This window comes from Macrobrachium rosenbergii, chromosome 25 (genome assembly GCF_040412425.1).
Source record: "Macrobrachium rosenbergii isolate ZJJX-2024 chromosome 25, ASM4041242v1, whole genome shotgun sequence".
Classification (NCBI taxonomy): domain Eukaryota; kingdom Metazoa; phylum Arthropoda; class Malacostraca; order Decapoda; family Palaemonidae; genus Macrobrachium; species Macrobrachium rosenbergii.
The window spans coordinates 16,676,184-16,689,492 of NC_089765.1; the positions used below are offsets into that span (position 1 = coordinate 16,676,184).

At 34.3% G+C, this 13,309-nt stretch overlaps 1 long non-coding RNA gene across 2 annotated transcripts; it reads right to left on the reverse strand.

Moving 5' to 3' along the window:
* Positions 1-804: 804 nt before the first annotated feature.
* On the reverse strand, positions 805-8,651 carry LOC136852384 (uncharacterized). 2 transcript variants are annotated; one of them, XR_010857120.1, is made up of 3 exons: positions 8,523-8,651; positions 6,601-6,807; positions 805-4,709 (listed from the first exon to the last, which is right to left on the reverse strand). It is a non-coding gene; the product is annotated as an uncharacterized lncRNA (long non-coding RNA). The 2 variants fall into 2 exon arrangements; XR_010857119.1 differs by having other exon boundaries at positions 8,527-8,648.
* Between the last annotated feature and the right edge of the window lie 4,658 nt (positions 8,652-13,309).

Consider the following 13,309-nt stretch of genomic DNA (forward strand, 5'->3'; position numbering starts at 1 on the left):
CTGTCATGAAAATCCACAGTTGTAAATACAGAAATTTTGCATGTTTTTCAATATTCCTTCTCAGCTTTCAGCTTTAGATTAAAAACAAAATCTGTTGTTAGAGTTACAAACATACACTTGTACATAAAACTGTGGATCTTTGAACCATACTGTACACAGTTAATTTACACAAAAATATTGCCTTTAAACCATACTGTACATAGTTATTTCATACAAAAATACGATCTTTGAACCTTGTTGTACATAGTTAATTTATACAAAACAACGACCTCTGAACCGTAGTGTGCATAGTTAATTTACAAAAAAAATACGATTTTTGAACCATACTGTACATAATTTACACAAAAATACGATCTTTGACCAGTTTAATTTAAAAAAAATAACAACCATACCATGTTGTTAATTAAGACAGGAATACTTAAGAAAATACAACTTTACAAAAATAACCACCATTATAAAACTTGAAAATCTTTGATTATTATCAACAATTTGATTTACGTTAGAAATTATGGCATCCTCGACAACTTTACCTAGGCACATGGCAGTCAACAAAACTTTTCCTTATTTCTCAAATGAACTCAAATTTTTTTTTTTTTTTTTGTGATGACGGAAGGAAAACCCACGAAGGTGCAAAACCATTCATTTTCATTCTGTTTTATCAAAAAGTTTGGGAAAGAGGAATAAAGCCGGATAAGTTAAATTTAAGATTTCGTGTGTTTTCTCCTTTCGAGGCTCAAAAATAAAAACGTATTCTTTATACTGGATACACAGAGTAAATAGGGACGCTGCATAAAACAGCACATATCTAAAAATATGAATATATGTCGTATATACAGAACCAAATGAGTACAGTTATGATATATTTCGGCCAGTGATACAATACCATAGAACTAAACATGCAAATATCATCTTAATGTGTTTTAATAAACCAAAAGAACCTTAAAGAAGTGTTAGGCACAATATTTCACGTATCTTAATGGGTGCCCTATGTTTTCTCTAGTGACCATCCCAAGATTTAATATGTTTGATTAGACCAAAAGAACATTAATAGTTCACGTGTCTTTAATTTTCTGTCCCCGTCCCAGATTTTGAAGCCTTAGGCCTCAACATTTTTTCGTTACCTAGCAGAATAGTAAATTCCCTTCCCTGCTACAGAAACACATTTCAGTCCTTCATTAAAAACAGCCCATGGGGTTGGATGGAAAACTGCCAAAAAGAGGGGGGAGAGGGTGGTCTTAGAACTGACAACTGCCTGTCTGGTCGAATGAAAGGGGTATGCAAAATTGACATTTTATACAGAGGTATCTATAAGCAAGTAACATGCGAATAATGAGTTTACTAGGAACGTATTCGACAAAGTATTAAGAAAAACAGGGGGTTACCAGAATGACACACAGAGCAAGGAATAGTCCTTTATAATAAAGCAAGATTCGAGTGTAGGTAGCTAGAATTATGTCCTGAGCAATGGTGATAAATGTTGGTGTCTATCAAGGGTCAGTACTGAGCCCATCACTATTTGCTGCTAAGTAATGAAGGAAGAGGTGCTCCTGGAAGTTTGTGTATGCAAAGGACCTGGTTTTAATATTAGACTGAAGGAAAAAAAGGTTTAGAAAAATGATTGTTAAATAGAAGGAAGGTCTTAGAAAAATATCAGAAAGATAAGAGTTGGAAAAGAGAACAGACTGATTGACTGATATATGAACCTCAAGGCTGTCAAGCCAGGCACCTAGGGACGTTTGGCCATTCATCTATTAAGACAGTGATAATAGGGAACTGGAATGGTTGAAAGGAGAACAGAGAGTTGAAAATCAAAGTAAACAAAACTAAGGTCATGACGGCAGGAGGGGAACACAGGAAAAGATGTCGTCTGGAAAGTGGTCAAGTCTATTCAAAGACATGGTATAAGTGCGTTGTCTTATTATACATCGAATGTAACTGAATAAAAAAGGTATACCCAGAAGTACTCAGAATACCAAAGTTTAAAAGAATTCATAGTATTTATCACCAGTATATACAAGAATTAATAGTGAAGACTTGAAGGGTGAGAGAGGATTACGTATATAATGGAAAGAGATCAACTGAATATTATCAATAATAGTGTAAATTTACAATGCCTGGAACTGAGAGGGAACTGTTACTGTAAAGAAAACAGTGTCAACAGTCTCGATATCATGAAAGAGATCAATTGAATATTGCGTGACAACAAATGACTAATTTTGTGCATGATTGTTTATTTTTACTTAAAAGAACAGATGAGGACACAGCAGAGAAAAGTGGAGGAGGAACTGGTAATGCAACAAATGGTAATCAGGATTGTCTAAGATAGATCTTGGCTAGATATGATGAAGAGAAAAGCTGGTAAGCAAAGTAAGATCTACATAACTGTCACGAAAAAGAGTTTTGAGACAACATGGGAACAACATGAAGGCACTATAAAATTTCTTCACATGGCTTTAAGACATAATTATTCTTTTGCATTCAATAGCTTAACCAAAGTAATGACATACAATTTCTCAGTCCTTGAATCTCAGAGGGTAGCCAAATAAGTTTTGCTTTTACAGGCAAACTGAGCAAGTTAATTTTGTAAAAGTTAAACCTTCCACATTTAAGCCTTACAGATTTTTTTGCACATCTCCTATGTACACGTCTAATACTTCCTTATGTTCAGAATACCATCTCTAACATTTCACATGTAAATATGGCCAGAATACAATAAACGCCCACATTAACAATAAACAAGAGACAATTTTATATTTGTTTTATAGAGCCAGCTGTCTTTATCAACCTCATTATCTTTACTTTTAATTTACTAGATTTCCAAGACTATGGAGCATTAATTAACAGTGATTTTCTTTGAAGTATTGCACTACAACTTAACCTATTTTACTTATAAAATCTTAACTATTTACAATACCTATCTATACTGGCCAGACGAATTTCAAATTCAATAACTGCATAAAGAGCAAGCTATGTGTACAATATTATCAATTTGCCATCCTCACCAAATCTTTATAGACTTTGCCAAAGACCACAGTACATATATTATTACTCTGCCTATTGGCTAACAAGTATTTTCTTGCTTGTACGTTACGAGCTATTAAAATGAAAGCATATTGTCTGTTATACAATAAAGAAAAAGAATCACAAATAAGCGTAGACAACCCAAATACTTAAACTTATACCATTTTTGCCGTTAGAATATAGCACACAATAATACATTTACAAATGACAGCTTTACAAAAAGTTTAGAAATTTACTCGCTAAATTAATCTTGTTATAGTTTCGTTGAAACAAAACCTCTTATTTTCACTTGTGCCTAAAACTCTGTTGAGAGCAGACAAACCAAATACTGGGAGTTATTTAATCTATGAGGAAAATTGATATTACTGAAGACTAACTTGTCTATTTTTACATCACTCTTTCAGGGACGTTCCCCAAAGAGCTTGGGAATGGCCTTTATTTCGGAGGAAAACAAAAGAAATCAGAAGGAAAGAAGGAATTATACGATGGAAAGATAGATACAATCAAGAGTTGGGATAAGACTAGGAGCTAGAGGGTGTCAAGTCCTTTCCACAATTAGGTCCTAAGGAGACAGAAATTTGAATATTACCAATAATGAGCAAACACTCTTGTGGAATAAACATAAAGCTCACTGACTTGTAAAACAAACTTCCACAGCATATAATGCACTTAAGTGAAATAAATACATACTGGAGGGAAGACAATACAAAAAATGACAATAATAGACACTCTAGGAACAAAATAAAAATGTACAATTGCAACGACAGGCAAAACTCATCAGCATCACTGACACTCTCAGGAAGGCTGTCCCAAAGCTTAACAGCTGCCTCAGGTGAATCACGTTCCCATCCTATAGTCACTCTGGGAAGAGTGATGTTTTTTACAATTACATATAATTTTCTACAACCTTTAATCATAAAATAACCTTCCTCCATCTAAACCTACTAAAGAGAGAGCCAACTTCCTTAGTATTGAAAAGATATGAGATTATCTTCTGTAAACATCCAAAATAAACCAGTGAAATAACCCTCAAAAGCCATTACGAAACAGGATTCCTTTCGAAGCAGGGAGTACCTGGTTACTCGTGTGAAGGAACAGACGTAAAGGTCAGAAAGATACAGTCCATAGGAGCTACATCCTCAAGCCCCTTCGTGGGCAAAGTAGTACACTTTTAGCAGAAGAAAAAAGATGTGCAGGAAAAGCAGCAAGAGTCCAAGAACGAACTATATTTACCAAAAGACTGAGTTTTGATCATGAACTCTGAGGAAACATAATACTCACTCAAAACCAATGGCTGGAATATAAGACATTGCCATACAATAAGATCACCAACAGACTTAGAGAAGACAAGAGGAACTATGAACAGAGGACAGAATCATGACAACAAGGGACACGGTTCCACTAGGAGGTGGGAGGAAGGAAGTAAGACACACACACACACACACACACATAAACTGCTAAACATCACTAAACTCCCAATTTCTCTGCAATTGCTTAACGCTAGGGTACAAGTAAAAATAAAAGGTTTTGTAACTAATATGAATGTACTGTACATACAAAAAAAATCATTAATCAGAGGAAGAATCTTTAGCAATGAATAAAAAAATAGTAGGAAAAATTGGCTTGGATCCAGTCTTCACACTGTAGATGCATTTTCTTCAAGAAGTCCATCTTGATGAACCAAGTACCTGGAAGACAGTCATAAATTAGTATCAGATGCAAAAGTACGTTACTTTTTGAGAACCTCAATCTTACAGCTTACATAAATGCCTAACACATTGTTCCCTAAGTGCAAAACTGGCTGAATTGTGATCAACATTCTTATACAAGAGTTCTCTTACATAAACATAATGATAATTGTTACTACTGCTAGTATTATTAGTATTTTTAATGTTACTACCATAATGTAGCTTCACCAGACCATTCAGTCCTCCTCCTAATCTTCAACAGGGCGTGCCCAAAGGGACAATGGATCTTCAAAGTTGTTGGACAGCTAATGGATTAAAAGACCCTCATGAGCTACAGAAATCAAGAAGTATGTCACCGTGCTTTTAAACATTTTCAGAGGCCTATTTCCTATAGACCTAACGTATACATACATTACCAGAGCCTAAGGCCCCTTTTCGCACAAACTATGACCATGGGGAACCTGGCATAGGCTGCTGACGACTTAGTAAGAGATCTCTGGGTCTCCTAAAACTTCCCTTCTACCCAATTAAGAAACTGTAAGGTCATGATGCTACTGAAGTCTGCTAAGCTATGAGAAAGGTTTGAATTTGGTCTAACCACCTGTAAAAGTCTAACTGAAACCAACCAAGTACCACATTAGGGAAGAAACCAAGTAAAATATAAAGTAAAATAGTGGAAATCAACACAGCTAACAGCCAGATACATTACAAAACAAAGCCTTCACTGCTATCTACAATACAATCCAGCAGTAATGTTACTAGGGTAGAAATGCATGATCAAGTCATATTTGATCAAATGGCCCATAATGCATACTTATGCAAGTGAAGCTTTGGTCATATAAACTGAATATCTTTAGTGTGAACGACTCAACTTGAAATATCACAAATCTCAGTAAAAGCATCATATATATGAATTACTTCCTTCAGTGGCTGGCCTAACACACGAGCCTTTCATTTTCCACCACCTCCTTCCCTCCCCTCCCACTTGCTTGTCTCACCTCTTCCACTTTTTCTTATTCTAGCTTGAACCACACATTTATACATTTCTTGACTCAGTGGTCTGACATAATAGCAGTAATGATAACAATAGTAAAAATCAGCAAACAAATGAGCTTTGACCTTGAATTGTCAACATAAATTTCAGCACCTCCTTCAGCTAAAGGACTAAATGATTTCCATGAATAAAACTACTTACTTATATTGATTCACAGTGTCCCAGATCATTTAGCACAAAAGTCATCAGTCCTCACAAACCTGAACCCTTATTAGCATACCTTTAACATAGTTTGATATGACATGGAAATCCAATTTATAGACACTCACAGTGGCCTCCTGAAGGAACCATTCTCATCATAGTGCCCTCCTAAAGGAGCCTTTCTCATCATAGTGCCCTCCTGAAGGAACGACTCTCATCATAGTGCCCTCCTGAAGGAGCCTTTCTCATCATAGTGCCCTCCTGAAGGAACCATTCTCATCATAGTGCCCTCCTGAAGCAACCATTCTCATCAAAGTGCCCTCCTCAAGGAGCCATTCTCATCATAGTGCCCTCCTGAAGGAACCATTCTCAAAAGGGGTTGAAAATTCAACCAAGAAAACCTTGATGAAGCTACCACAGTCATGGTTATAAGTTACTTTAATTATAACCACAAGTGTACCTCCACATTCAAAAGGGTTAGAGATTATGTACCAGAGAACCACAAATAATTTTTCGTCCTAAAAAATAGGGCTTTGAAAAGCCCACTGGCTGCCTTAGGTTAGGCTACAAGCAATCAGTGGGTTTGTTGCTGAAAATATGAACTCGGAACACTGCAGAATAATCTAGAATCGTCAAATAACAACAATTATCATTCATATAAACAGCAGGTATCAGTACACACCAATAATACTTTACCCCAAAGTAAGTATTGTCAAAACCATGAGTCGCAAATCTTCAGTGTCTGTAGCAGTAGTAAATGGTAGCAATACTGTTCACCTTTAAAACGCCTTCCTTGCTCCTTATAATTTGCCTTGATTGTGCTTGTTTAAAATCCAATTTCTCTGTGGTACCATATCCTTTTGGGCAGATCCACCCTATTCTCAACTTCCTCTCTGGACAGATCTGTTTAAAGTAAGATACTGGGTATTAGTTCGTCTTTATCTTCATATGGAAGCTAAATCTGTCCTAGGTGTATGCTGGGAATAAAATGGAAAATTCTCCAAATTCCTTTTAATAGAAAATTCTCCAAATTCCTTTTAACTCTTCATAATATACACATTTAGTTCGTTCTCCCTTTAACTTGCTACCTAAAATACGTTTTAGAACCTAACCTACCTATCTGCAATGTATAAATTACTTTCATTATCTAATCCTATAAGCCTAGTCTATTTACAAGATTAAAACTGCTCCTTGTCTCTACTCTGACTTTACTACTATAACACTTCAAACAGTGCCTAACCAATCTGAGGTAATTATATATAAAACTTCAACCAGTGCCTAACCTCTCAGGTAATATATAAAACTTACAGGCCTAGCCTCTGAGGTAATTATTATATATAAAACTACAACCAGTCCCTAACCTGAGGTAATTATATATAAAACTTCAACCAGTGCCTAACCTCTCAGGTAATGATATATAAAACTTACAGGCCTAGCCTCTGAGGTAATTATTATATATAAAACTACAACCAGTGCCTAACCTCTCTGAGATAATATATAAAACTTAAACCAGTGCCTAACCTCTTAAGTAAATATATATAAAACTTACAGGCCTAGCCTCTGAGGTAATTATTATATATAAAATTTCAACCAGTGCCTAACCTCTCTGAGGTAATTAATTTATATATAAAACTTCAACCAATGCCTAACCACCCTGGGTTAATATATAAAACTTCAACCAGTCCCTAACTTCTCTGAGGTAATTATATTATATATAAAACTTCAACCAGTGCCTAACCTCTCTGAGGTAATTATATATGAAGCTCCAACCAGTGCCTAACCTCTCTGAGGTAATTATATATAATACCTCAACCAGTGACTAACCTCTCTGAGGTAATTAAATCATTAATGTTCGTATCACTTTCATTTGCAATTCTTGGGTCGTTCTTGCCTTAAAGCATCTAGTTTTCCTTCCTAGAATCTTTGTTTTACCTCCCTAGATGAGCAAGGTAATTCTAAGCCAGCTGTCCGCGGTGAGCTAGACTATGGCAATTGACGTTTTCTTATGTTACTTTACTTGCTTTACAAGAATTTAAAGTAATATTTTGTCGGCCGGCTGTAACTAAACTGTAATTGACCTTTGAAGACTACACGACTTGTATTACCTAACGTGGGGTGGGTCTAAGCCGGCATTCCGCGGCAAGCCCCCTCCATAGCTAATACGGCAAAATTGTAACCAGTAAACGCTCCTAAAAATACCAACCTAACGTACCCTAGAGGTGTTTACTGGTTAAAATTTTGCCGTATTAGCTATGGAGGGGAGGTGGGGGGCTTGCCGCGGAATGCCGGCTTAGACCTACCCCGTGTTAGGTACTTAAGTCGCGTAGTCTTCAAAGGTCAATTACAGTATATTTACAGCCGGCCGACAAAATATTACTTTAAATTCTTGTAAAATTCAAGTAAAATAACATAGAAAAACGCCAATTGCCACAGTCTAGCTCACCGCGGACAGCCGGCTTGGAATTACCATTCCTTTTTATAGTCGGTACTTGCCTGCTGAACTTATCCAACCGGCAGAACCGCTAGCCTACGCCATTTGCACTTTCCCGTTGTTTCTCCTAATTTTTCGGTAGGTAGCTATACCCTATTTGTATACAAAGACTATAAAATAGTTATACTTGCGTTATTTCCAAAGTCTGAGAAGATAGACCATGAACTAGTTTAAAAAAAGCCACAAAATTAAGTAACATTCGGAACCAGTAGAGCGTCCATGCTTGCCAGACGAAGCACATGTTAGTGTAGACAGTGACCACTGACGGCGACACTGTTTACATTCTCGCATGGAAGGTCTTGGCTTTGCAACGGCTCTTCATTCTTCGTTTCCAATATTTGGACGAGCTTACAAAAATATCTGCTTGTCCTATTTTGTTATTATTTGCAGTGTTATAAACAGAATGATGATTTTGCAAGGGAATATATATATATATATATACACATATATATACATATGTATATATATGTATATGCTGACGTCAGTAACCTACATAGTTAATCAACTCTGACGTACAGAAAATCATTTTAGTATTCAGCGTTAAAGAAATACTTCTGTTACGTGTGAAACTGTCACGATTAAAAAAAACCGTATATGTTTGCAAATGAGTAACTAATTATTTAGACAACTCGTTAATGAACTGGCCCACCTGGAAAGCCCAATTCATTTCTCTCGTCGCGATGACGAAACTGATTAATATTTTCGGGCTTTCATCTAAAGGGTCGTTCTGGTTGGCTCTTTTAATCCTTTATCATCATTGAATGTTATCCCAAGATTGTGAATCGTTTTGCAAGGGATAAACTGAAATATAATGAATATGATTTTGATGCTTCTATTTATTATTTTTTTGTCTTACTTCGGATGTCGTAGTTAAATAGAATGGTTTTAAATTACAAACATATTGATACGTGAAGACTTTTTGAACAGAAGTTTAAAATCCTATTTTATTTACATAGAGAGTATTGACCATTCTACTTTTTATTCATTTAAGTCACGGCGGATCAGTACTTATAAATCTTAAGTATCTTCCTATCCATATCCCTGCTATGAAATCACCAGTCCTCTTCTTGCCTGAATACATCGAGAATTAGCAATTTTCGTTCGCGATATATTTAAATCCGAAACGACCTCAGCGGAAACTGCTTGCGGATGATATCGGCAGCACATGTTTCAGTCATATTTTAATTTGCTTTAGATTTCCAATACGTGCAAGTTAAGTTTGCCCCAACGCAGCCGATAATAGCACTGTGGTATATGGCGGTATTATAATGGAATTTCCTCGCCGAACTTAGCTTCGATAACGAGAGGGAAAAAAAATATTTGAGAGTCGTGAAGATATGACAAGGATATTTGAGAATTTATGTTTTGTGCTACTTGGTAACTTTGTTTAAATATTTTTGTTGGTAACTTTGTTTAGATATTTTTTTGGTAACTTTGCTTAAATATTTTATGGTAAGCTTGTTTAAATATTGTTTTGGTGATTTTGTTAAATATTTTTTGGTAACTTTGTTAGAATATTTTTTGGTAATTTTGTTTAAATATTTTTTTTTTTTTGGTAACTTTGTTTAAATAGTTTTTGGTAACTTTGTTAAATCAATTTTTTTGATAATTTTGTTTAAATATTTTTTGGTAACTTTGTTTAAATATCATTTTGGTAACTTTGTTTAAATATTTTTTGGTTACTGTCTTTAAATATTTTTGGTAACCTTTTTTAAATATTTTTTGGTTACTTTGTTTAAATATTTTTTGGTAACTAAATATTTTTTTGTAACTTTGTTTAAATATTTTCTGGTAACTTTGTTTAAATATTTTTTGGTAACTTTGTTTAAATACCTTTTGGTAACTTTAAATATTTTTGGTAACTTTGTTTAAATATTTCTATAGTTAATAACTAACTAATCATCAGCGAGGTTTAACAACACCGTCTGACATATTACCCAAAGCAACGTATCTATTTAGAAGCTCTCCTAAATGCATCATCTAATGCTGGTATCGAAAAATGACTAATTGTTCCCAACTGGTCCCTTTGTTTACCTAAATAATACTGATAATGTCAGACGCTTTGCCCTGCCAGCACTTTAAACGCGGACCTTCCGTCTGTTTCAGTCCATCATCCGTGGAAAAATATCAATCTTATTTTAACTGCCGAAAGTGGTGTTATCCTCTCGCGAGATATTAATAATCTCCATCTCTCGCTTTGTCTAATCTCAATTCCGCTTCTATTTCAAGCGTTTGTGACTCATTGGTTTGCAATGTCGACACTCATATTATCTTTTGAAGGTCGACGATGACATGTTCTATCCGTTCCATAGGTCGTTACGCTTCCTCTGGGGCAGTGGTTCTTAACAGGGGAGAGGGGGAGAGGGGAGGGAAGCCGGTTCCTAAGGGGTACGAGGATGCCTTAGAATGATTAAAGCAAAATATATTTTCTTGTACGCGTGTTATTGTTTTCTAGAAAAAAATATAAAAATAAAATAAAATAAATGAATAATAATAATAATAATAATAATAATAATAATTATTATTATTATTATTATTATTATTATTATTATTATTATTATTATTATTATTATTATTATTTTAGTTTTTCGGCAATTCAGGGGGTGCGAGAACTGACTGCTGATTTGAAAGGGGTGCTTACATTCAAAAAGGTTCAGAACCACTGCTCCGGAGAATTGCACAGACGATTATGCTCGCAAATGTCAGAGGAGGAAGTATTGTTGCTAAAGAACAGTATAACACAGAAAAGATAGGAATATGACTTGTGCATTATGCAATACAGGAAGTTGGACACAGTTGCTGTTGCTTTGATCAGAGGAGAGCTAGCGGAAAGCTGTTAGCTAAAAACACTGACTTTCTTTGAAGTCAGCGCGAATATGTTTCCTTAACAAAACCTTTGACATATGGAGGTTTAGATATAATTGTTTTTAATACAAGGCAGGAGCAACTGCATAATGATTAGTTTGTGTGAATATGCATATGTATATAAATGTATATATATGCATATATATATATATATATATATATATATATATATATATATATATACTTGTGTGTGTGTAAATTATAAATACACGTATATATATATATATATATATATATATATATATATATATATATATATATATATATACTTATGAATATCAAATACTATAAAAAAAATTACATATAAACTACAAAAACAAGCACTTACTAGATACAATATTACAACATCCTATTCATACGCATCCACACGCAAGTAATTATTCAAAGAAAAAGCGTATCCGCGTAATCTTTCCACGTTTTTAATTCAGTTTTCAACTTCAAAAAAATAAAAAGAATAAAGAACTGTAAGGGTCTGCATCCCAAATCTTTCCAGCTTATGCATATCTAACGAGCTGTACATAACCATATTCATGAATTTTTACCCCAGAAGAAGGCTTATGGAATAATAACTTGAAGGAATTTTTAGAAGGGAGAATATTATATATATATTTTTTTTTTAGTAAAAGGAAAAAGATTCAATTGGAATTGTATTGTGACAGTCCTGAATATTCATTCAAGATGAAGTGAGTGGACTTGGGCCTTTCATTTCCTTGGAAGTAGAAATAAATGAAAATAATAGCAATTAAAGGATTATTCATCCTCAAATGATAGTTTGAGAAATGTACGGACCATAAGTACAATATGTATATATATATATATATATATATATATATATATATGTGTGTGTGTGTGTGTGTGTGTGTGTGTGTGTGTTTTTGTGTAAACAAAAAGAGAGAGAGAGAGAGAGAGAGAGAGAGAGAGAGAGAGAGAGAGAGAGAGAGAGAGAGAGAGAGAGAGAGAGAGAGAGAGAGGTCTCAACACGTAATCACGCGTGGCACAGAAATAAATTTCTGACCCAAATCGGGACCGAACCCAGGTCTTGTCAGTTGGTAGCGCCCTTGCCTTTCAACTGAAGAGACCTGGGTTCGATCCCGATGAGTCCAAAAAAAAAAAAAAAAAAAAAAATATATATATATATATATATATATATATATATATATATATATATATATATATATATATATATATATATATAATTATATATGTATGTATGTATGTACATATATATATATATATATATATATATATATATATATATATATATATATATATATATATCACCTCCCTGCCTTTATATCAAAAAGGCATTGTCAGCAATCAGCACGACACGTCGCGTACCTGACGCCAATCGACAATTATGGTTTTCCCGGGCGCTAATGAATATCAGGTCCTCGGCGTTCGATTCATTACCTCCCGCCCGATTACCGTTCGAACGTAATCACGCGACCGTGAACGCAATTATCAGTTTCAGGGAAGCATATCGCTTAATTTCCTCATTATATCACAGATATAATATCGATTAGATGCTGTGTTGATGGCCGGTTGGGTTAGATGTGATCTTTGTTTCTAGAGGAAAAATATGTTTATATATACTGTATGTATATATATATATATATATATATATATATATATATATATATTGAAAACGATGCTACGTTCACGGGACAAACTAAAACTACGCGCTGTAATATAATCTTTCAAAATATGCCGTATATTTACTGTAATATATGGGCCGAAAATTTATTTAATATTTTAGGAACCCCGACGTCGAAGCCAGAGCCAACTGACAGGATTCAGACTAGGGACCATTTGGACTCACTCTCTGTCTAGATATATATATATATATATATATATATATATATATATATATATATATATATATATATATATACATATATATATATATATATATATATATATATATATATATATATATATCTAACATACATGTATGCATGAGTTCGGTTTCAAACACGTACACACTCGCACCCAATCGAACGTTTCCGGTGATATAATGAGGATATTATGAGATAAGTTTCCCCTGATAAT